The sequence below is a fragment of the Manis pentadactyla genome, chromosome 13 (genome assembly GCF_030020395.1).
Source record: "Manis pentadactyla isolate mManPen7 chromosome 13, mManPen7.hap1, whole genome shotgun sequence".
Classification (NCBI taxonomy): Eukaryota; Metazoa; Chordata; class Mammalia; order Pholidota; family Manidae; genus Manis; species Manis pentadactyla.
In genome coordinates this window covers 51,824,375-51,846,599 of record NC_080031.1, presented here as the reverse complement: position 1 = coordinate 51,846,599, position 22,225 = coordinate 51,824,375, and the positions used below count along the sequence as shown (strand labels likewise).

Here is a 22,225-nt window from a genome sequence, read left to right as displayed (position 1 = left end):
AAAAGGACCCTAATGAAAGGGCTTTAATTACTAGGTATTCATTCTCTGCCATGCCTGCCATTTAATGAAAGTAAGATGAACAGCAGCATTTTCGTCGACTTTGTGATTCTGGGCCTCACCCAAAAGCCTGAGCTCCAAGGACTTCTTTTCCTCTTGTTTCTCTTCATCTATCTCGTGGCTTTTCTTGGCAATATGCTCATTGTCATCGCCATAATCTGTAATGCCACCTTGCCTACTCCCATGCATGTTCTCCTGTTGGCGCTGGCTGTGGTGGACATAATCTGTACACCAAGCATCCTGCCGAAGATGCTGGAAACCCTGCTCACTTCAGGGCAGACCATTTCATATGAAGGCTGCATGACCCAGCTCTTCTTCTTCACATGGTCCCTGGGGACCGAGATGGCTCTCTTCACCGCTGTGGGAAAATCATTTTAAAAATTCTACTTCATCTTAAATGTTCTCTGTAAAAATTAACTGCTTAGCAGTTTGTGAACTTTTGTCTGAAAATATGCCACACGACTTAGATTTTGAGATAGGGAATGAACTTTACCACAGGAATTTTAAAAATAATAATAATCTGGAAAAGAGCTCTTCAACTAATGGTTAGCCTTACATAGTTCTTTTACATGATATATTTTAGGGACAGAGTTTAATATTGGGAACATATTTTCTGTAATGTATCTTTACTTCACTCACAAAATAAGTATTTCAGTATTTTCTTATGAAAATAGAATTGTACACATATTAGATAATAACACAGAACTACAATGATTGATTTGCTTTAGACTCATTTTTCTAAGAATTTAGCATTGTTTTTCCTGTTTCTTTGAAAACAATTTATTGACACTAGAATCAAGTAAAGTTTCTCATCACCTTGTTTTCTCTTACCTATTACAGCCATGCTTGTCAACATCAAGAAAACAAGTGTTTCCACAGAATTGTGCCTTCCTTTCTTTCACATGAAAGACTTCAAAGACAGCTCTCAATTATGAATCATGAGTTTCTAAATTGTGGTCGACTGTCATTTTTAATGTTTATCCCTTTTCTGGAAGCTTATTTGTATTACTTTTTCCTAACAGCAATGGCTTTATACTATTACTAGATAATATTGGGAGGCAGTAACACATTCACATTGGAGTTCATCACTAATAATGGAGTACACCTGTATTTCAATTAATTGTTTTAATATTTTCAATTTTTTATTATTGTGAGCATTTGACAGAAAATTTTTTTTTTACCTCAGAGAACTGGCTCATTAATATACATAGTAATTCTGGTTTAAGTGTTTTTATTTTCTTGCTGTTCCTTTTATAATTACAGATGAATGTTAAAATAAATCACTAAGGGTAAGAGACATTATATAATAGAAAATATAAAAATATAAATCATCAACAACCTTATAAACATGATATATAAACCAGTATAACACCATTTGAAGAAATATCAAATATATAAATACTTTAATAAGCTTGAACATAAATACATTGAACTTTTAAAGCATATATACTACTGATATACAGTAGTGCATATTATACTCTCCAAAGAGAAAGCAGATATTTTTTAACAGCACATGTAAAACAATTTTAAAAATGAGTCATATATTTAGCCATAAAATGAGCCTCAATCAATTTAAAAGAATCAATGTGTGAAGTAATTCTGAGTATTATTAAATATGTGTATGTGTGTGTTGGGGATGGGTGTGTATGAAATAACATTATGGAATAATCTCCAGGACATATTGCTTAAGAAAGTTTTAATTAATATTATTCATATTAAACAATAGAAGGTTATACCAAAGCTAATGCAGGTGATTTTTTTATAGAGTTAGGAAGACTACATGTGACTAAGACAGAACTGGAACCTTTGTATTCTAGCATTTACCTTCTTGTACCTTATTTTGTAGTTTTGTAGGTCATGTAAATATTTCAAATAATTGTACAAAATTAAATTAATCTTAAATCACTAAAACTGGAAGCAAATGAATCTAATTTTGTATAAATAGTTAACCTATGAATATATTTTAATAACATTAAACAAGAGTAATGTGATGTAAGGTTCAGTAAAGTAAATCATAAGGGCAAAAAAACAAAAGGATACACAATAAGGCTTCCAAAGAAACAAACAAACAAAGAGAAAATCAGTTACCTTTGAAGCATGAATGAACTGCATTTTAATGTAACCACAGAGTAAAGTACTTACCATTTACAGAAACTTCAAGCAAATACATGCAAAAGGAACAAAAACATTTAAGTATCATTTTTTAGTGACTGATAAATTACTAGGTAAAGATGGGATATTTTATAACAAATGATAGAGATTGAAACCACCTGACCATAACAATTAAACCTATTATGTATAAAAAAGGGGTCACAATACATTATATGATCCTGGTATGATTCAATAAAGGTACACCTCATCTGAATTCTTCTGCACAAAACAATGGAAAGAAGATTCAATCAAACTTTTATTTTACAGAAAGGACAAGAGACAGAATAAGTTCAATGGCTATGGAATTGTAATAAAATAATCCAGAAAGTGGAATTTTGTAGAAAAATGGTTTATTTTATCAGCAAATACAAAAGACACAAAAATAACATGAGTGGGAAATTGTTGAAGATTCAAAGAAACCTAAGACACAGATCAACCAAATTTGTGGCTTGTTTGGACTCTGTTTTGAAGAAATCAATAGTATAAAACACCTAAATTGCAACAGAAGTGATCTGACAGCAAATGGCTGTTTGAAATATTAAGGAAATACTGCTAAGATACTTCCATGCAACAGCTGAATTTTATTTTATTAGTTAAGTAGCCCTAATTCTATTGATAGACTAAAATAATTATAACAGTTGGGGAGTGTGGACAAGGGGTGCTTTGGATGAACCAGTATTACAGCTGGAACCTGACAGGCTGTGACCTGGGGTTCCAGCTCCTCCCAGCTGGGCGGTGGCCTCCATCCTCCCAGTGCAGGCGAGAGGTCAGCGGGGCGGAGTTCAGACTCCCTGAGCTCTGTGATCACACATGCTAATTCCTTATAATAACAACAATCTCTCTCTCTATATATACATATATATATATGAATATATATGCGTGAATATATTTATATATGTCGAAATATATATGTATTATGGGCAATAATCTTTCTGAATTTTCACCAAGAAAGATTTTTAAAGTTCTCTCTGCATGCAAAAGTTATAATTATGTGAGGTGATTGATTGATTCATGAATTACTAACATTATTTTGGTAATTGCTTTGCCATATATAGGTGAACCTCAAATAGCACGGGTTTAAATACATACATATATATATATATATATATATTATATAATAAGATACATATATCTTATTGTGTGTTTATATATAATGCACATGGTAACTTTTATATAAGTATTCTCCAGAGAAACAGAGCCAATAGTTTATATGTAACATTTTTCTTCTGGTTTGAACTGTCCCTTTTAAATGTTGTGCTCACTTTGACATTTGATGAGCAATTTTTTACAGTTATAACCTATTATAACAAACCACATTTATTAAATAAACTTAAACACTTGTACAATATTTGCATTAAAATTCCAGTAGAACAATTTTGGAACTCTTTGTCATGTTTGATAGCTGCACGATGTTCCATGTTGCAGGCATTTATTGTGTGGAATCTTTTGTGACCAGTTTTCTATCAATGAACTTTTGAAACATTTCTAGTAATCTGCTATTAGAATTGAAGATACAAAATTGATTAGAAGCCATGAAGATAATTTCTGCATACATCATTTTATTCTTTTGCCAGTGTGACATAATGATATATTAGAAATATGTGTTTGGTTATTCAGATAATTAAAATAGATTTCCAAGGCATATTTGGTCTTCAATCACACATCTTGGAAAGACTTCGGAGCCTCTAACATGAAACAGGTGTCTTGCAGTTAATGAAGGTGATATTTGGATTCATTTAAGGTCGGGAGCAGGCTGCAGGAGGACCAATCATATGATTAGAAGACTGGAGCTCTTAGTTCCACTTTCCAAACTCTGCATGTGGTAGAGAGGCTGAAAGTTGAATCAGGCATTGGCCAATGACAGTCAATTATGACTATATAATAAACACTCCATAAAACCCCAAGAGGACAGCTTTTGGGTCCTTTATTTCTCAGAAAGCCCCCGTACTTGAGGAACCAGAATGCTTTTGAGCTGAGCCCAAACTCTATGAAGACACAACTTCTTTGTGACCTTTTCTAGCTGTTGATTCCAATCCTTTGTCAAATTCTTTAACAATCTGGTAAATGTAATTGTTTCCCTGACTTTTATAAGCCTCTCTTGAATATTAATCAGACTAAGGAGAAGGTCACTGGAACCTCCAATCTTTAGCCTTAGGTCAGAAGCACAGGTAACAGCCTGGGTCTTGCAACTAGTGTCTAGAGTGGATGTGGGGCAATTTTGTATGACTGACACCTAACTGCGGAGTTTGATGTCGTTCCCAGGTAGACAATGTCAGAACTGAGTTAAACTCCCAGACACCAGCTGGGGACTGTGTATACAGGAACCCCCTTTGTTGGAGTTGGGATCAGGGAACCCAGAAGAACCAGGAAGTCATCAGGCATAAGTGACACTTACAAACCACTGTGATTCTGCCTCCCCTAAGCTGATCCTGAGGAGTAAATTTCAATTTCCTAGTGGAGATTAATTTTAAAAATGCATTAAAAATTAAGCACAACCCATACTTGTTAAAGGCATACCTAAAATGAAATTTTAGGAATATATTTTAAAATAAAAGTAAATAATAAACTAGACAAATATATACATAAGTGAACGACTAACTTGATTAATAATATATTAACAAGAAGTGGCAAAGGAGGATATTTTCCCAAAATACTTAACAGTCATGAAACAATATGGGCACCACCTGGTGACTTCAAAACCAACAGAAACGATGGGGGAAACTAAAAACTTTTCAACCTGAATATTTTTAGTTTCAGTTTTTAGAGTAATATTTTTTTTCCTTATTTCAGAAAATCAACAGATCAATTTTTCAGTTCCAGGATAAAATAAGATAAATCCAGTTTCCCCCACTACCCCTCTCTACGTAGACCTGAGTATCTGGGAAATAAATCAGCAATCATAAAAGGATGCCAGGAGTCATAACTGGCTCTGGACCTCAGGACATGAAGAATGACAGCACAGTGAGTTTCCTTACCTTTCATATATATTGAATCTTCCACTAGAGAGTAATAGACCCTATAATGGTCCCCAGTCATAGACAAAGAAAAAAATGCATAACAACATCTAGATGAGTAAACCAATGGCTAACAAGTTTGTGAAGAGCTGAGATCACCTCCATAACTAATCCCTAAAGAGCAATTTAAACAGCAATAAAATTTCCATCATAATGATGAAGACACATTACTGTAGATATGAAAGAAAAAAAATGAAAAATTTGGATCAACCTGCACACAAATCCTAATTCTTGCTACAGAAACATACCAAATACAAGTAAAGTGTATGTAAAAATGTATTTGCATTTGCTCATTAAAACAAAATTTCCTCTGACAGGAAACTCCAGGTGCACGTCTCTGCAGACCTGAAGCTGGTGAAGTGCAGCTGAATGTGCGAATCTGAGCTGAGGACTGGCTGGCTCTGTCACTGGACACAGAAGGCAACTGTGTGCCAGGGAAAAAGGTGAGTAATGAGGTCCTGGAAGAGACCGGGGCTGGAGCAAGGCTCTCGACGAGCAGCTAGAGCGCTGTGGGCTTCTGGCCCACTTACAGGGAGCCGCCCAAATGAGTCAGGCTGCTGTCTGACTCACTGATGTTTACAGGAAGGCTTGAGGTCAGGGGACTGAGGAGGAAGGCTCCGTATTTGCTGGGAACTGAGCCAAACTGTCTCCTGGCTCTGGACCTGCCACATTCACAGCATCTGAATGGGGGATGAGATCCAAGTGATGAACTCCAGGAGCCAGTTTTCAATTGGAACCCCAAATGGCTGCTAAGCAGAAAATGTTAAGGACAGTTGGTGAGAGCCATAACATAAACATAATGTGTGTGTGTGTGTGTGTGTGTGCGTGAGAGAGAGAGAGAGAGAGAGTTCTCCATGTGGTTATGTCTAATGTTAAGAAAAATAGCCCCAAATTACCATAGTAATAAGAACTTGCTACAGATAGAATTTATACTGCAAGAAAAGTCTTGCAATCTATGCACACACTTTAATTTTAACAAAGTAGAAGCATAATTTTTATTTTAAATAGTAAGAATTTATAAGGCAAATCAGAAAGGGCAAAATAAGAAAAGTGGATATAAAATAACCAGAAATCTTCAAAATGTACACCATGTTCACTGAAATAAGGAAAAAACTAAAATAAATAGATTCAACATAGTCAAAGCGTCATCTATTAGTTACAAGAGGTAGAGAAAGTGAAGGTCCCTGTGGCCGGGACTCTCACTGGTCCTGGTCAGCTCGCCCACTGCACACATGTGGGCAATGTGTTGTTACTGACTCTATGTGAAGAGCTCCTCTGAGGACTCTGGGTGACCCGGTGGCACCGCTGCACAGCTGCACGGTGGCAGAAGAGCAGATGCTGGAATGGTGGTAGTGCCAAGGGCAGAGACTGAGCCAGCTGCAGGGGCAGGGAGGCCCGGAGACAGACAATAGCCTGCTGCTCCGAGTGGGTGGGATTCTAGTGCTTGACCGGCCACCATGAGAATAAAGCTGGGTATAAGCCCTTTCAGCCCAAGGATGTTCCATTGTTATTTTTTGGTCTCACTGAATCAGGAGTAAGCCTGCCCAGGGCTGAGACCCACAGGCAGGACACCAGACAGGGAGACCTTCCCCAGCGTGTGACAGAGAGGAGAGAAAAGAAGGCTGTTATAGTACAGGGAGAATGACAAAAGCATATGGGTGTAAGGTAAATTCTAGCCGAAATAAGCAGGCGACAAGAGGTAACATAGGGCCAGGCAGTTTATTTGAGGGCAAATCCCGGGTGATATTCCCCCGTCTGGCTGGCTATCACAGGCTGGGGAAGTCACACTCATCAGGGCAGGCAGCGAGTTTTTAAAGAAGGTAGGTGGGAGGCAGAGCTTAGATTTACGGTGGTGCGAGGATTGGCTAGCCTAAGGCACATTTTTCAGGTTGGGAGGGGGCAGCAGCCAGGGACTTTGGCAAGTCATCAGTGTCTGACGTGCTCCCCCCTCCCCTCCCCCCAGTGCCTTCAACCTTACAATGGGTAATGGGTGATAAAAATAAAATCCATGCATTTTGCAATACTTAGTAAGATACACAAAGCCAAACAGCATAGAGTATGTTTGAAATTTTTATAATTTTCTGACTTATAAGTAAATATAAGGAGTATCATTAACATGTTGTATAAGGACATAATAATTATTATTATCTTAAACATGAATTGGATTGAAATATTCTCTTTTAAATCTTCACAAGACAAAAAATGAGGTGGTAGAATTGTGGGAGGCCCAAGACATTTTTTAATGCCAAAAGATAAATTTCAAATTAAGAAACACTAAGGAGAAAGTAACAAAAATACTTTTGGACCAGAGCACGGTCATGAAACAAGCAGAAAAGAAAGAACACTGATGGATCTTCTCTTATTTTAGAAGTTCTGACTGAATTAAGTCTGTTCAGTCTATCCTATATATTTTTTTTGTATTTTTCCTGAATTGATTGAATGTTTTACCACATTGATACCATTTACTGATTTTTTTGGTTTTGAATATTTTAGGCCCATCTCCTGGGCTATATGAATAAGTGAAACGTGTGTAAACTTCAAACTATCAAATAACTTTTTGGGAAGTAGGAGTTCAATATTGTGTGTTTCTAAAAATATGTGAGCTACAGTTTTAGCTCAGTGACCATTTTACCAGAAATGATGCAACATAATAAAAATGTTAAAACGATCGTTACTGAGCCCGCAGCCTCAAAGGAGAGTGCACTTTGCCGTCCCCACTTCAAATTAATGAGCACTCTTGTAACACACACAGTGAGCTTAATGATAAGCAGTGTGTCTATGAATCATGTATGGGAATTGCTCTGATTCCAAGAGAAATAAAAACTTTTTCTCAAAGTTTCTCTTTGATTTCACTGTTGCCAATTTATCCCTTAAGTGACTGTGGGGTTTAATTACTTTCCAGAATACCAGGAAGGGCTGAGATAGAAGCCCAAGGGGTATTTTAACAAGCTCTTCTCCTGGGACTCAAACTGTAGATGCACTTGCTTGTAATTTCCTATATTTAATCATAGCTTTTTAACTGCTGTACTGTAGCTCTCTAACAAGTCCCTCAGAACATCCTCAGCAGGGCTTACTGGCAGGGCCCCAAGCTCAATGAAGTTACTACGAAAATAAAGTTGCTTTCAAGCTTTTCTTCCCTATGTTCTATGAGAGACAATTTAAATCTTTGGTCTCTGCTTTTAACCTGCCCCTAGTTTAATAAGGAGTCTTACTGGGAAGCCAAATAATTATCAAGTTAGAGAAATCAAAACACCTCAAGGGAACACTGAAAAGTGTCCATTGGAACAAAGTAATCCCATTTGGGATTTGTATTACTAGGGAAAACTGATGCTTTTTTTTTGTTCTCAAACAAAAGTTCCTGGTCTTTTTTTTTTTTCCAATATATACCCTAACCCACCTTTGGCAACCCAGACAGAATATATTATTGAGCCCTCCATTGTTAGACAAGTTTTAGGAGGTAAGATACTAGCATTTATCAAACAGACCATCATTATAATGTCAATTTTGATTTTTTGATCTTGTCACACTCCATTCTCTTTTCCCATCCTCTTCCTGATGCTCCTTTAAGCAAGGGTTGGTTACTATACATAGAATAAATACTTCAAGAAGTGAATGCTGGTTATACAGTGAATACAACTGGGCTTTAACAACCAACCAATGATGTGCTCCATATGTAACTTTGTAGCAGTTGGGACCCAAAGTGCTCATTGTGGATATTAAAATCCTCCCTTAGGGGTTTCTAAGATCCTACTTTTTAACAGCCACTATTTTCATTTTGTCCTTACATGTCTGTTTTAAAAAGTGATATTGTTGGATCTCCTCAAAGGAGGATGCCACCCCAATTCACTCACGGAAGGCGTCTGTTGATGCAACAAGCAAGAGGATTTTATTCAGGAACCAGCTAGCTGGGGTCCAAGTGTCAGCCCGACGCAGCGGGTTTCAACAAGGACCCCGAGCACTCAAAACCAAAGGTTTATATAGCATTTTCAAAACACTTAACGCTTAGTAATTTTCCACAGCTGCACATTATCTTTGCAAGACATACATCCTGGGGTTAAGCGAGAGAAAGATGAGACCACTCCTCAACTGTTAGGGAGGTTCTGCACGATAAGCTTGGTATGTAGGATTAACTGACCAAGGTTAGCTGACCGAAGGCCACAGCTGCCCCCATCCCGGTGTTCATGATTAACTTGTTTTCCAAGGCCTTACCCAGTTCCAGTTTTTCCTTCTAAGTCACATATTCAGAAAAATGGCTTCTAAGCCTTTAAGATGGCTACGTTTATGCCATATATCTCTTCTCACCTAATGGTAGATTCTACAATATATATATAAAATACAAAGGGAAGCTATTTCTTGATCGAATAGATTTAATGTATAGTGTTTCAGTATTTTTTAACTGATGTATCTTACATTTTCCTATTTTAGGTTATAAGAGTGAACATAATTCCAAAATACAGCATCTTTTATTTGCTATTTATAAAACGCAGCATTGTCACCCCAACCACATCCCATGCATTAGATCTCACATGAGATTTTAGTTCAGGAAAGGTGAAGAGCACATATTTAAAAATAGTCATTAGGAAGAGAAACGCAAAAGTCAAAGAGGACTCAGCTGCATCACTATTAGAAATTATTCAGGTTATAACTGATGGAATATAAGTTTATATAATTTTCTATTTATTTGCATATTTGTGTATAGTAAAATTCATATATGACAGTACATACATCATTTATATACTACATATTTATATATTATATTGATTTATATGTTATTCATATATTTGTAACTTTATACTCAGAATCATGGTCACAAGCCATAGGGTGAGGTTTGGTGATGACGTGTGCTTGCACTGCTGTAGACCTGCCCCTATTGGAGTCTGGATCCAACCGGACCCCCAGAAGGCTCCTGTGAGCTTGGAGTGAGTGCACGTGTGAAGGGCCAGGAACTAGGGGGAAATGATGAAAGCAGGAGTTCTGAACTTCTGATTATTGAGTAAATCATGTAGTGTCAAGTAGCTGCACAGCTGCCATATGCCACGGTCCCAAGAAGAATTGCCTCATTACTTCCCAATAAGTGAAAGAATCACTTTTATTATGAAAATCTCAGAAAAAGTTTATGCTCATGAAAAATATATTATTGAGCATTTTCCTGATGATGCAGTGTGCTTACTTGTAAGAAATACCAATGTAAAAAGATGTAGAATTTATATATTACAATCCCAAAATACAGCATCACCAACAAAGATTATTCAGGTAGAATTTTTCTGAGAAGAAAGTATCTCCAATTCCTCAGCAAAAGGATTAGATTGAAGACCTAAATCTGGTTAATATGGTTTCTTTGTAACCTAATTCAAGTGATTCCTTTCTTGGCGAGTGTCAGCTCTTTTAGAGCTGCATTTCTTGATGATTCATCTCATAAGGGGCTCACCTCTCCTGGGTGTCTGTGCTCAATCAGCGCCAGCTCTGGGTGGGTGTAAGCTCTCAGTGAGTGTTGGGGCATGAGAGGTTCATCTCTTCATGTGCGTCAACTCATAGGACTTGACCAAGCCAGAGGGTAAGAAAGGAAAGTTTATTACATGGAAAATATATACCAAGCAGCTGTGTTAACTCCCAACCAGTGTCTCCTGGAGCAAAGCACAGGGCTGTTCTTTTATAGAACAAACCAGTTCTCACTTAGGTCCAACATGCAAATAAGAGGAAAACTCAGTGCAATTCTGATTGGTATCAAGAAGGAAAGGAGTGATTGGGCAAACTCTCAGTCCTTGTCAATGGGTTGGGGACCTCCAAGTGGCAGTCAGAAGAGCTCTGGCAAGTAATATTTGCAAATAGCAACTGATAAGTGCATCTGAGGCCTTCTCTCCCTAGAATATCTTGTTCTGCAAAACAGCTTAGGAGAGAATGTTAGCTTTCACTCTAAGTTCCCTATTAATGCTTTTACTCACTAGCTATTTGGTCATGTGCCTGTAAAGGAATTTCTATTATATCGACATCTAATCTTAACCATCACCTCTGGTAATTAAGTTAGAAATGGCTGACAGAGTTCAGATTTTAGCACCAACAAATGAACAGCTTAAGAAAGGTGTTTTCACCCCTAACATTTTGTAAATATAATTACTTTCTGGTCCTTTTATAGTGTAATTTCTACATTTAAATGCACTGTTTAAATATAGTTTATTTTGGAATGAGAAGTGAAACATGCATCTTGAGGTATTATCCCTCGGATGCTGTGGGTGCCCTGGCCATGCACTTCTCCCACTGGCAATGCCAGTCAGTTAGTGGCAGCTTTTCTCAGGAGCTCAAGGTCATTAAAAGCTGATCAGGAAAAAGTAAAATGGGGGTTCAAATGGCAGTATTTAAATAACAAACTTTTCTTATTTTTTCCAGCTTTAATACAGTAATTTACATGTGACATTGGGTAAATTCAAGATGTATGATATAGTGATTTTATGTGTATATGTTACAAAATGAACACAATGCCTTTACTGAGGGGAAAATGTTTCATTTAACAAATACAAAATTTCATTTAACATAAATATAAAACTTCCATATATTGAAGATTAGCTATCTGTGTTGTCAATCAAGAACAGGCAAATGGTACAGTAATCATTTGTGTTTATTGGGATGTTAAGAATCAAAATCAGAATACAGATTCCAGAGGAAATCCTGTATGCTTCCCAGGTGGGAAAGGGATCAGGGTCTTTAAGGGTAAAAGAAATAACTCCAAGGGGACTAAAATTGGTTGTTCTGAAATAATTCTGATTGTCTATAGTTATTTAAGCTACATTTATCTGTACATAATTGGTTGCTAGGATTATCACTAGGCACAGTTTCACTCTGTAGCAGGCAGAGAAAGTTTTGGATGTTTGTTGATTGGTAGAATACAAAGGAAAACATTTCTCCCAAAACGGTAGTTTCAGAGAAGAGGATGTGCGTAGACCCCATGTCCTTAATGACCTTCAGACTCCATTTCAGTGTCTTTAACTCTATTTTGTTCAATTTACAGTGCCATTCTTCTTTCTTGAAGCTTTGACACTATTACTATTTGTGAGTTTGTATCACTTTATAGTATGTTGGTTTTTGTGTCAAGTGCTTCCTATTAATCTTACTTCTTAATACATTATCTGGTTATTCAATACAATTATGTATTTCTAATATTATGGAGGTATAAGCAAATAGAATATAAATATATATAAATACCTCCCATTCCTAAACAAAGTTAGCATTTTCTATATTTGTTCTATGCATAATTTATATATTTATAAGTTATACACAATAATAATTTTTAATTAATATATAAATAAAATAGCTATAACTTAAAATAATGTATAATTTATGTATATATAAATAACATTTTTATGGTTACTACAGTTTTATTTGTCTGCTTTGTAGAAAATGTACTTATTCTTATTTTATTGAAGTGTAATTGACATACAATGTTATATTAGTTTCATATGTAAGGTACTGATTTAGTATTTGTATATACATCATGATAATTCTACCTACCATCCCTCACTATATGAATTTGTTAAATATTGTTAACTGTATTCCATATAATGTACAAATAAGACACTCTCATGTATAAGACACTTCCCATGTATAAGTGACATCTTTTGGTATTTGTTTTCTTTTCTGACTTATTTAACTTACATTAATATAGTCTACATTTGTTGTCACAAATGACAATATTACATTTTTTTAATGGCTGAGTAATAATAATTGAGTATGTGTACCACATCTTCTTTATCAATTCATCTATTGATGGACACTTAATTTACTTCCATGTCTTGGCTATTGCAAATAATGCTGCAATGATCATAGGGGTGTGTATGTCTTTTGAATTAATGTTTTTATTTTCTATGGATAAATACCCAGAAATAGAATTTCTGGTTCATATCACATTGCTAATAGAACTATTGTTCTATTAGTAATTTTTTGAGGAAGTTCAGCAATGCTTTCCACAGCGATGTTATATTACTCCAGCTTTCTTTTCATTTCTTTCTGCATTGAATATCCTCTTCCATCTGTTCACTCGCAGTCTGTGTGTGTCTTTAGTTCTATAGTGAGAATTTTAGTAGAAAATGTACAGGAGTCTTTCCTTTTTTTACCCATTCAGCAACCCTGCATCTATAGATTGGAACATTTATCAGTTTACATTATAAGTGATTATTGATAGGTATATATTTATTGTTCTTTGTTGATTGAATGTCTTCTTGTTTTTATAATTCTTCACTTTTCTTGCTCTCTTCCCTTCTGATTTGGTGACTTTCCTTAAGGTTATGTTTGGTTTCTTTTATCTTTATGTTTTATGTACCTATTATAGATATTTGGTTTGCTATAACCATGAGTTTCATATATTACATCCTATATATTTAGCAGTCTACTTTAATTGATAGTCATTCAAGTGTGTTTTAAAAGCATTACATTTTTACTTTCTGCATTTTGGTTCCTATGTCATATTTTGTATTTTACTATTGTGTGTATCCCTTGACTACTTATTGTAGTTTTAGATTATTTAACTTTTGTCTTTTAACCAAAAAACTAGCTGTGCCTGTGGTTGACCCATTTCCTTTACTGTATGTTTAGCAATACCAGTGATATATTTTTCTCCCAGTCTTGTTCTTTCTAGATATTGCCTTTTCTTTTCCACTTAAAAAAGAACCCTTAACATTTCTTGTAAGGCCAGTTTGTTGTTGACGAATTCCTGTAGATTTGTTTATCTAGGAAATTCCTTCTCTCTCCTTCAATTCTGAATGATAACCTAGCAGTGTAGTGTATGCTTGGTTGTAAACATTTTGTTCTTTTTTTTCCATTTAGCACTTTGAATATATCAAGCCACTCTCTCTGGACTGGAAGTTTCTGCTGAAAAATCAGCTGATAGTCTTATTGGTTTCCCCTATATTTAATAAGATTTTTTTCTCCTTCTGCCTTTTTTTATGAAGATATCATTGACATACACTCTTATGAAAGTTTCACAAGAAAAACAATATAGTTACTACATCCATCCTTATTATCAAGCCCCCACATACCCCATTGCAGTCACTGTCCATCAGTGTAGTAAGATGCCACAGAGTCTATTGGTCTTCTCTAAGCTACACTGCCTTCCAGACACACCATGTGTACCAATCATGATACCCCCAATCCCCTTCTCCCTCCCTCCACACATGCCCTCCCCCACCCTTCCCTTTGGTTACCAGTAATCCCTTCTTGGAATCTGTGAGTATGCTGCTATTTTGTTCCTTCAGTTTTGCTTCTTTGTTATACTCCACAAATGATGGAAATCATTTGGTATTTGTCTTTCTCTGGCTGACTTATTTCTGAGCATAATACCCTCTAGCTCATTCTGTCTTTAAGATTCTCCCATTATTGTTAACTACTAAAACTTTGATGATCATAAGTTTTCATGTGGTTTCCTTTGGGTTCATCTTATCTGGGATCCTGTGCTTCATGTACTTGGACGTCTATTTCCCTCCCTGGGTTAGAGAAATTGAGCCATTATTTCATAGATTTTCTGTTCCTTTCACTCTGTTTTCTCCTCCAGGGACCCCTGTAATATGAATGCTAATACATTTGATATTATCCAGAGATGCCTTAAATTATCATCATTTTATTCTTTTTCCTTTTGTTATTCCAATTGGGTGACTTTCACTATCCCTTCTTCCAGATCACTGATCTGTTCCTCTGCATCCTCTAATCTGTTATTGATTCCATTTAATGTATTTTGCATTCAATTCTATTCTTAATTTATGATTTGTTCTTTTTTATATTTTCTACCTCTCTGTTGAAGTTCTAAGTTCATCCATTCTTCTCCTGATTCAGAGAGTGTCTGTATGAACATTACTTTAAGTTTTTATCTGGTGGATTGTTTATCTTTGTTTTGTTTCCTGAGGTTTTCTCTTGTTTTATGTAGAACACATTTTTATGTCTCCACATTTTGCCTAACTCTCTGTGTATATGTATTAAGTAGGTCACTTATGTCTCTCAGTCATGAAGGAATGTCTTTATATAGAAGGTGGCCTGTAGGGCAAATAAGCATAAATTCTTCTGGTCAGCTGAGCTATGTTCCCGAGGAGTGACACCTGTGTGGCCTGCATGCACCCTACAGTTGTGGCTAGATCATGACTGGTGTGGAGCTTCTGGTGTGTTAACTGGCCACTGGCACGGCAGTTTTCATGGTCTGGTGGCAATTTCCACAGTCCCATGGATGTCTGTGGGTTTGCACCCTGGTGTCACTGCCTGTGAGGCCCCACTTCAACTGTTGCAGTAATTGTAATGTGGTGGAAAAACCCACCATAGTTATTGCATTTTGTCCTTTTTTTTCCTTTTAGCACTTTGGTTACCACTAGTCCCTTCTTGGTATCTGAGAGTCTGCTACTATTTTGTTCCATGGGGTGGGGGTTCTTTTGTGGTTCTCTTTTTCTGACCAAGTCTACCTGTTGTGAGTGATGGGGCAGTAAGCCTCCTGGGAGTGGCTTGGGTCCATAGGGGAAGGTTGTGCTGGCAAATCCACAAAGGAATGTCAAGGTGGACTTAGCAGTGCACAACAGGAGATGGAGAGTTCCAGAAATGATGATTGCCAGGGCTGATAGACTTAGTTGTACAGAAAGTGACAAAGATGCCCACCAGTGTTTCCATCCCTGGGGAAAATTTCATAGATCCCTGCCCCTCTGGCACATGCCCTACACTTAGCCAGTGGACCTCCTTGTTAAACATCAGGCACTTTTCAGAACTTTTGCCTCTACACTGGGTCTCAGAGCAAGTAAGATCGTATGCGTGGCCTCTAAGAGTGGAGTTTGATATCCTACATCCCTCCAGTTCTCCTGGACATAAGCCCAATAGGTTATCAAAGCCAAGTGCTATCGAAGCTCGACTTTCCAGGGCAGGTCCCCTCCTGGGCTGTGGAGACCAATGCAGGGCTAAGACACCTCCCTTTCTCTACATCAGTGATATCCCTTTTCCTGGTGGGTTGCTGCAGGAGTGTGGGTCCCGACAGACTGATAATCTGTCCCTCCTGCCCACCTTAATGCGGCTTTTTCTTTATAACCTTTATTGTATATGATCTGTTCTACTAGTCTTCAGTTCTTTCCAAGAGATCAATTGTTCTATGTGTAATTGTAGATTTTGGTATGTCTGTGAGAGAAGTGAGTTCAGGATTTTCTATCCCCATTCTTGATTCCACCTCCCATCATTTACATGTTTAATTGTAAACAAAATATGAGGGTTAACTTTTTATGACCTTACTTCTTTCTTCATTATGTGGAAGGCAGTATCGTGGAACGTCAACACGCCTCGCCTTCTCCCTCCCCGGCCTCCCCACCGCCCCCTTCGCCGTGGCCGCCTTGGCAGCACCACTGCATGTCCTGCCGCCACGCCATTTCCCCCCCACCTCCCCGGTCCGCCCCCGGCCCGAAGCCCCACCGCGGCCGCGAGCGTCAATACTCCGCCGCTGTAAGCACATCACCTGTTCTCTTACATCAAGCTGAAAGTTAGCAACTGGGAAGAGAGGAAACATGCTCTTATTTTCACCCTTAATCCATTATTGTCCATGAATGGGTGCTCATTATTTTGCATTATATTCTTCAGATATATTTGAATATACTTTTCCTTTCTTAACCATCATTGTTAAACCTGCATATCAAGTAAATGCATAATGCCCAACCCCATGATATGGGCCTTTTATATCTGCTCTGAAAGCTTTACCTAACGTGGTCTTTAAATTCTAGACAGGCATGCCATCTTCTGGCAGTAAATACAAACTGTGGTTCTGAAAGCTGTGAATATCTAGCAAAAATAACAAATCTTGGTAAGTTTATTTTGTGTCCCAAGATGATGGCTCAATATCCATTATGCTGGAGATGCTGTGATCAGACAGAACTGAGAGTCACACCCCATTGGTAGCCAGGAATGTTTGGACAGAAACGGAGGTTACAACTCCACCTGCAAGTCTTATTTTAGAAAACTTCTTCCAGCCTGCAGGGGAATTACAACTTAGAATAACTATGGCCATAATGGGGGCATTGCAATTAGATAAAATCATTTAAGAAGTAAAATCTTAAAAGCAAAATCTAAAGAACTCAACTAGTGGGCTTTGTTTTATACCGCATTTGTGGCAGTATAAAGTATAAAACTACAACATATCTGCATTTCTAGTTTGTGTGTGTGTATACATATCATGTATATGGGAGATATTTTTCTACTTCCCGACGGTGTCGCAAAAATTTATTGGTTTAAAAGCAAACGCTTGTCCAGGAGTTCGAGGCGGGCGGGTGCCGGGGGAGGGGTGCGGCTCAACCTCGGCAGCGGGCGGCAGTGGCGGAGTTCGGGCGGCCGCGAGCGCCCGGCTGAGTGTCCTCGGCGGCGACGTCTCAGGAGCCGGGAGTCGGGGACGCGCGCGCCGGGCCTTTCGCCGCCTCCCGGAGCCCGAGGCGCCGTGGCCCGGGAGCCGCGGGTGGGCGAGCGGGAGGCCGGGGGGACGGCGGGTAGGGCGCGGCCCCGGGGCGGCCCCGCTGGGTCCCGGCGGCGCCCAGGCGCAGCTTCCCCGCGTCTCCCCGCGGGCCCGTCCCCCGCCGCCGCCCTTCCGGCCGCGCTCCTCCCCGGCTCCATGGTGCCGCAGCCGGGCCAGTTATTGTGGAGCCGCACGTCACGGCGCTGTGGGGAAAGAATGTTTCGTTGAAATGTTTAATTGAAGTGAATGAAACCATAACAGATTTCGTGGGAGAAGATAGATGGCGAAAGTTCGCAGACTGTTGCAGTTCATCATCCTCAGTATGGATTCTCTTTCAAGGAGAATATCAGGGAAGGGTCTCATTTAACAGCTGCTCACTTAATGATGCACCAGTTACTCTCTGTAACAGGATTCTCTGATTCTGGAAAATACTTACGCAAAGCCATTACATTCCCGCTTGGAAATGCTCAGTCCTCTACAACCGTAACTCTGTTATCTGAACCCACTGTGAGCCTGGTAAGAGGGACAGATTCTTTAATTGATGGAGGAAGTGAAACAGTAGCAGCCATTTGTATTGCAGCCACTGGAAAACCAGTTGCACACATTGACTGGGAGGGTGATGTTGGTGAAATGGAATCTACTACAACTTCTTTTCCAAATGAAACAGCAGTAATTGTCCGTCAGTACAAGTTGTTTCCAGCCAGGTTTGCTAGAGGAAGGCGAATTACCTGTGTTGTAAAACATCCAGCCTTGGAAAAGGACAGCAGGTATTCTTTCCTATTAGATATACAGTCTGCTCCTGAGGTTTCAGTAACAGGCTATGATGGAAATTGGTTTGTAGGAAGGAAAGGTGTCAATCTCAAGTGTAATGCTGATGCAAATTCACCACCCTTCAAATCTGTGTGGAGCAGGTTGGACGGACAATGGCCTGATGGTTTATTGGCTTCAGACAATACTCTTCATTTTGTCCATCCACTGACTTTCAGTTATTCTGGTTTATGTCTGTAAAGTGACTACTCCCTTGGTCACAGAAGTAATCAAAAGGTCATCTACATTTCAGATCCTCCTACTACTATCACCCTTCAGCCTACAATTCAGTGGCATACCTCAACTGCTGACATCGAGGATCTAGCAACAGAACCAAAAAAATTGCCCTTCCCATTGTAAACTTTGGCAACAATTAAGGATGACACAATTGGCACGATCATTTCTAGTGTAGTGGGTGGGGCTCTCTTCATAGTATTTTTAAGTGTTTTGGCTGGAATATTCCTCTATAGGAGAAGATGGACGTTTCGTGGAGACTACTTTGCCAAGAACTACATTCCACCATCAGATATGCAAAAAGAATCACAAATAGATGTTCTTCAACAAGATGAGCTTGATTCTTACCCAGACAGTGTAAAAAAAGAAAACAAAAATCCAGCGAGCAATCTAATATGGAAAGACTATTTTAGAAGAGCCTGAAAAAACACAGTGGAACAATATAGAAAATCTCGGTAGGTTTGAAAGACCAATGGATTATTATGAAGATCTAAAAATGGAAATTCAGTTTGTCAGTGATGAACGTTATGAAGAAAACGAAGATGATTTAGTTTCACATGTAGATGGTTCCATAATTTCCAGGAGGGAGTGGTATGTTTAGCTACCACTAAATGTGACTTAACTATGTACAATGTTTCATTCATACTAGTTAATCATTTTTAGATTGTTCATACTTTTTCTTGAGGAAGAATAAGTTTTTTCAACTTGATTTTCAAGCTTACTTTTTTATATTCTAATTTGACAAATGAAAATGTAAAATGTGGGTTCAATGTATCTGAACTGCTTTACATTTTTTTTCCATGCTGTGCTACTGTCTCAAGATTTTAAATTTTAATGCAGAGTACTTTATTGGTCTGAGGTGCACAGGTAAGAAAAAATGTCAACATAAAATAAGACTTTTGGTACAAATATTTTTTAAAAAGGAAACTACCTTGGCATTGTGTATTAAATGTTTACCTAAGACTATAATCCCAAGTATAATGCTCGTTAAACATATACCTCTCAAAATTTATTACCATTAAATGATACTGCATCAGAAATGTCGGTAAAACTAATTCAAGAAATGTTTATATATATTTTTAGCATACAAAGAATACTCAGCCTGATGAAACACCTTTCCTTTTCAAACATTTTTTAGGTTTGTATACAAATAGGATCTCTACCTCTGCATTTTAATGAGCCTTGCCATAATTACTGTGAAGTGGCTTTTCAAAGATATTTTGTTGCACTAAAACTGTGGTAGTAAACTCAGTGAATACAATATGTGGAAGAACATATTAGCTGATGAATATTTTTGTCCAAAATACAAACAAGTATAATAAAAACATGCCTTTTAAACATGATAATTACTATAATTTTTTTCATCTCTGGAGGACAATTCTTATATTGTCATGTGAACTTGGATTTTTGGTATATTTGTTTTAATGCTTCATGACCTAAATATGAGAATAATAATGAAAAGTTGGTACACAGTTAAATATAGTGCAGAGAGGGCATTTCAGTATATAGAAAAACATGGGTAAACTAGTATTGGAGTACCAGATTTAGAAATAAGATGTATTGGCCAAAAATTTAGACATAGAATTATCTAGACCATCTTGTTTTAGCTGTTTAAATTGATGTTGCTCAAACAGGTAAAATACACAGAATAAAAAAGTTAGAGTACAAACTTGGAAATTTGAGATTCAGTGAGAAAAATCTGAATTACAGAACCCAACCACTAACACTTGCTAATGGGTATTGGCAAACCATCCCCCTTTTCTGACTTAATGTAATGTATGTGATTAAAGATTTTTGTTTTTCCAATTAAAACTGAGAGCATCATGAGGTTTTAATTTTGTTTTTGTTTACATAATTCATTAAGTATATTATTTCCAGAAATCTTGTATCCTATGAAAAATAAATGCTATCTAATTTCAAATATAGTTCTTCTCTGTGAGGTAATTAAATTTCTTCCTTAGAGGAGTCCTATAAGACTATAAAAATGATAACTGTTTTGAAACCCAAAGAATACATTTCTTTGTTGATGATTCATTGAAGAGTATTGTGTAGAATTGTCTTAGGTGTTTTGCCAGGGATTGGAAGTGGAAATAAGTCGGTGAATAATAAATTATTTTGTTAATAATAAAAAAAAAACACTTGTAAGAATTGGGCATTTCAAAACTTTCAGAAATTCTGATAAAAACTAACCCAAGAGCTTTTCAAGTTCACGTGGGCCAATAAAATATTTGATACCAATGCTAATCTTTGTTATTTAATTAAAATAGGCATGTATTTAAGGTTATCAGCATTAAAATGAAAACTTTTATTCTGCCTGGGTTTACTTAGAGTCATATAAGTTGATGCTATCTGTTAAATATTTCAAAAATAAGGTAAAGGTTTGGGAGAGTGGCTGACTTTGATGTCTCATGAATATTTTGTGGGCAATCCAGGCACGGTTGTTAAGAACAAATAAACCAAATAGGTGTACTAGTATAATATTTTAGAAATAATTATGTGTTATGGTATGTGCTTAAAAAAGCTTGAAAATGTTTTTGGTAACCTGCAATCTTATGATTTTGCTAAGCAAATTTAAGTGATTAGTTTTTCATTGAATACCTAGATTATTTCCAAGTAAGAGGAAATAATGAAATATCAATTATTGAATGTAGGTTTACCTGCTTTAGAACCCTTATTACAGAGAAACTAAAGACAAATTTAGGTCTGTTAGTAAATATGTTCTCTGCTTATGGAAAGGCTATGAGGAAGCACATGTTTCTAGAAATTATGATATTCATTGATAGAATTGCCAGTTTAAACAATGGTAGTATAACAGAGAGTTTAGAATTACTACCAGTTTTCACTACAAATAAAAGTTTTTAAAAGTTTAGAATTTTAAAAAGCATAAGTAAAGCTACTAGAAATAAAAAGAGAAACATCTCTGCCTGTAAGAAAACTAAGATGTGTATTTTTGGTAATAGAATGTATGAGAAACGGAAGTGAATTTTTATTAAGGGAAAAATAAAGTAACTTTCTCCTAAAGGTGAGAGGCTGGTTATTTAAAAAATGAAAATGCAGTGCAAAATCTGAATGTGAAAAGGAAATTGTAGAAGACTTGTGTAAAAGGAATTTCATGTGTGGTCATGCTGTGTGAGACAGAAGTAAATGAGGTTTAATACCAAGTACATTACAATACTAGAACTTAATTTTCTCTTGGTTAAAAGGACAAAGTTTTATTGACTATTGGTCTTCTCGGAATATTCAGAGATTGTAAAATATAAAACGTTTGATATATTTTTTTGCATCTCTCATATTTATTGATCAAATGGTTGTTAACAACAATAAGATTCTGTATACGGGAGTCAATGCTCAATGCACAATCATAAATCCACCCCAAGCCTAATTCTCGTCATTCTCCAATCTTCTGAAGCATAACGAACAAGTTTTCACATGGTGAACAGTACAAGGGCAGTCATCACAGAAACTTTCGGTTTTGATCACGCATTATGAACTATAAACAATCAGGTCAAATATGAATATT

The 22,225-nt window shown here is 37.1% G+C and overlaps 1 pseudogene; it reads left to right on the top strand.

The window, feature by feature from the left end:
• The first annotated feature begins 75 nt into the window (after positions 1-75).
• Positions 76-21,905, top strand: LOC118920051 (nectin-3-like; annotated as a pseudogene).
• The last annotated feature ends 320 nt before the right edge of the window (positions 21,906-22,225 follow it).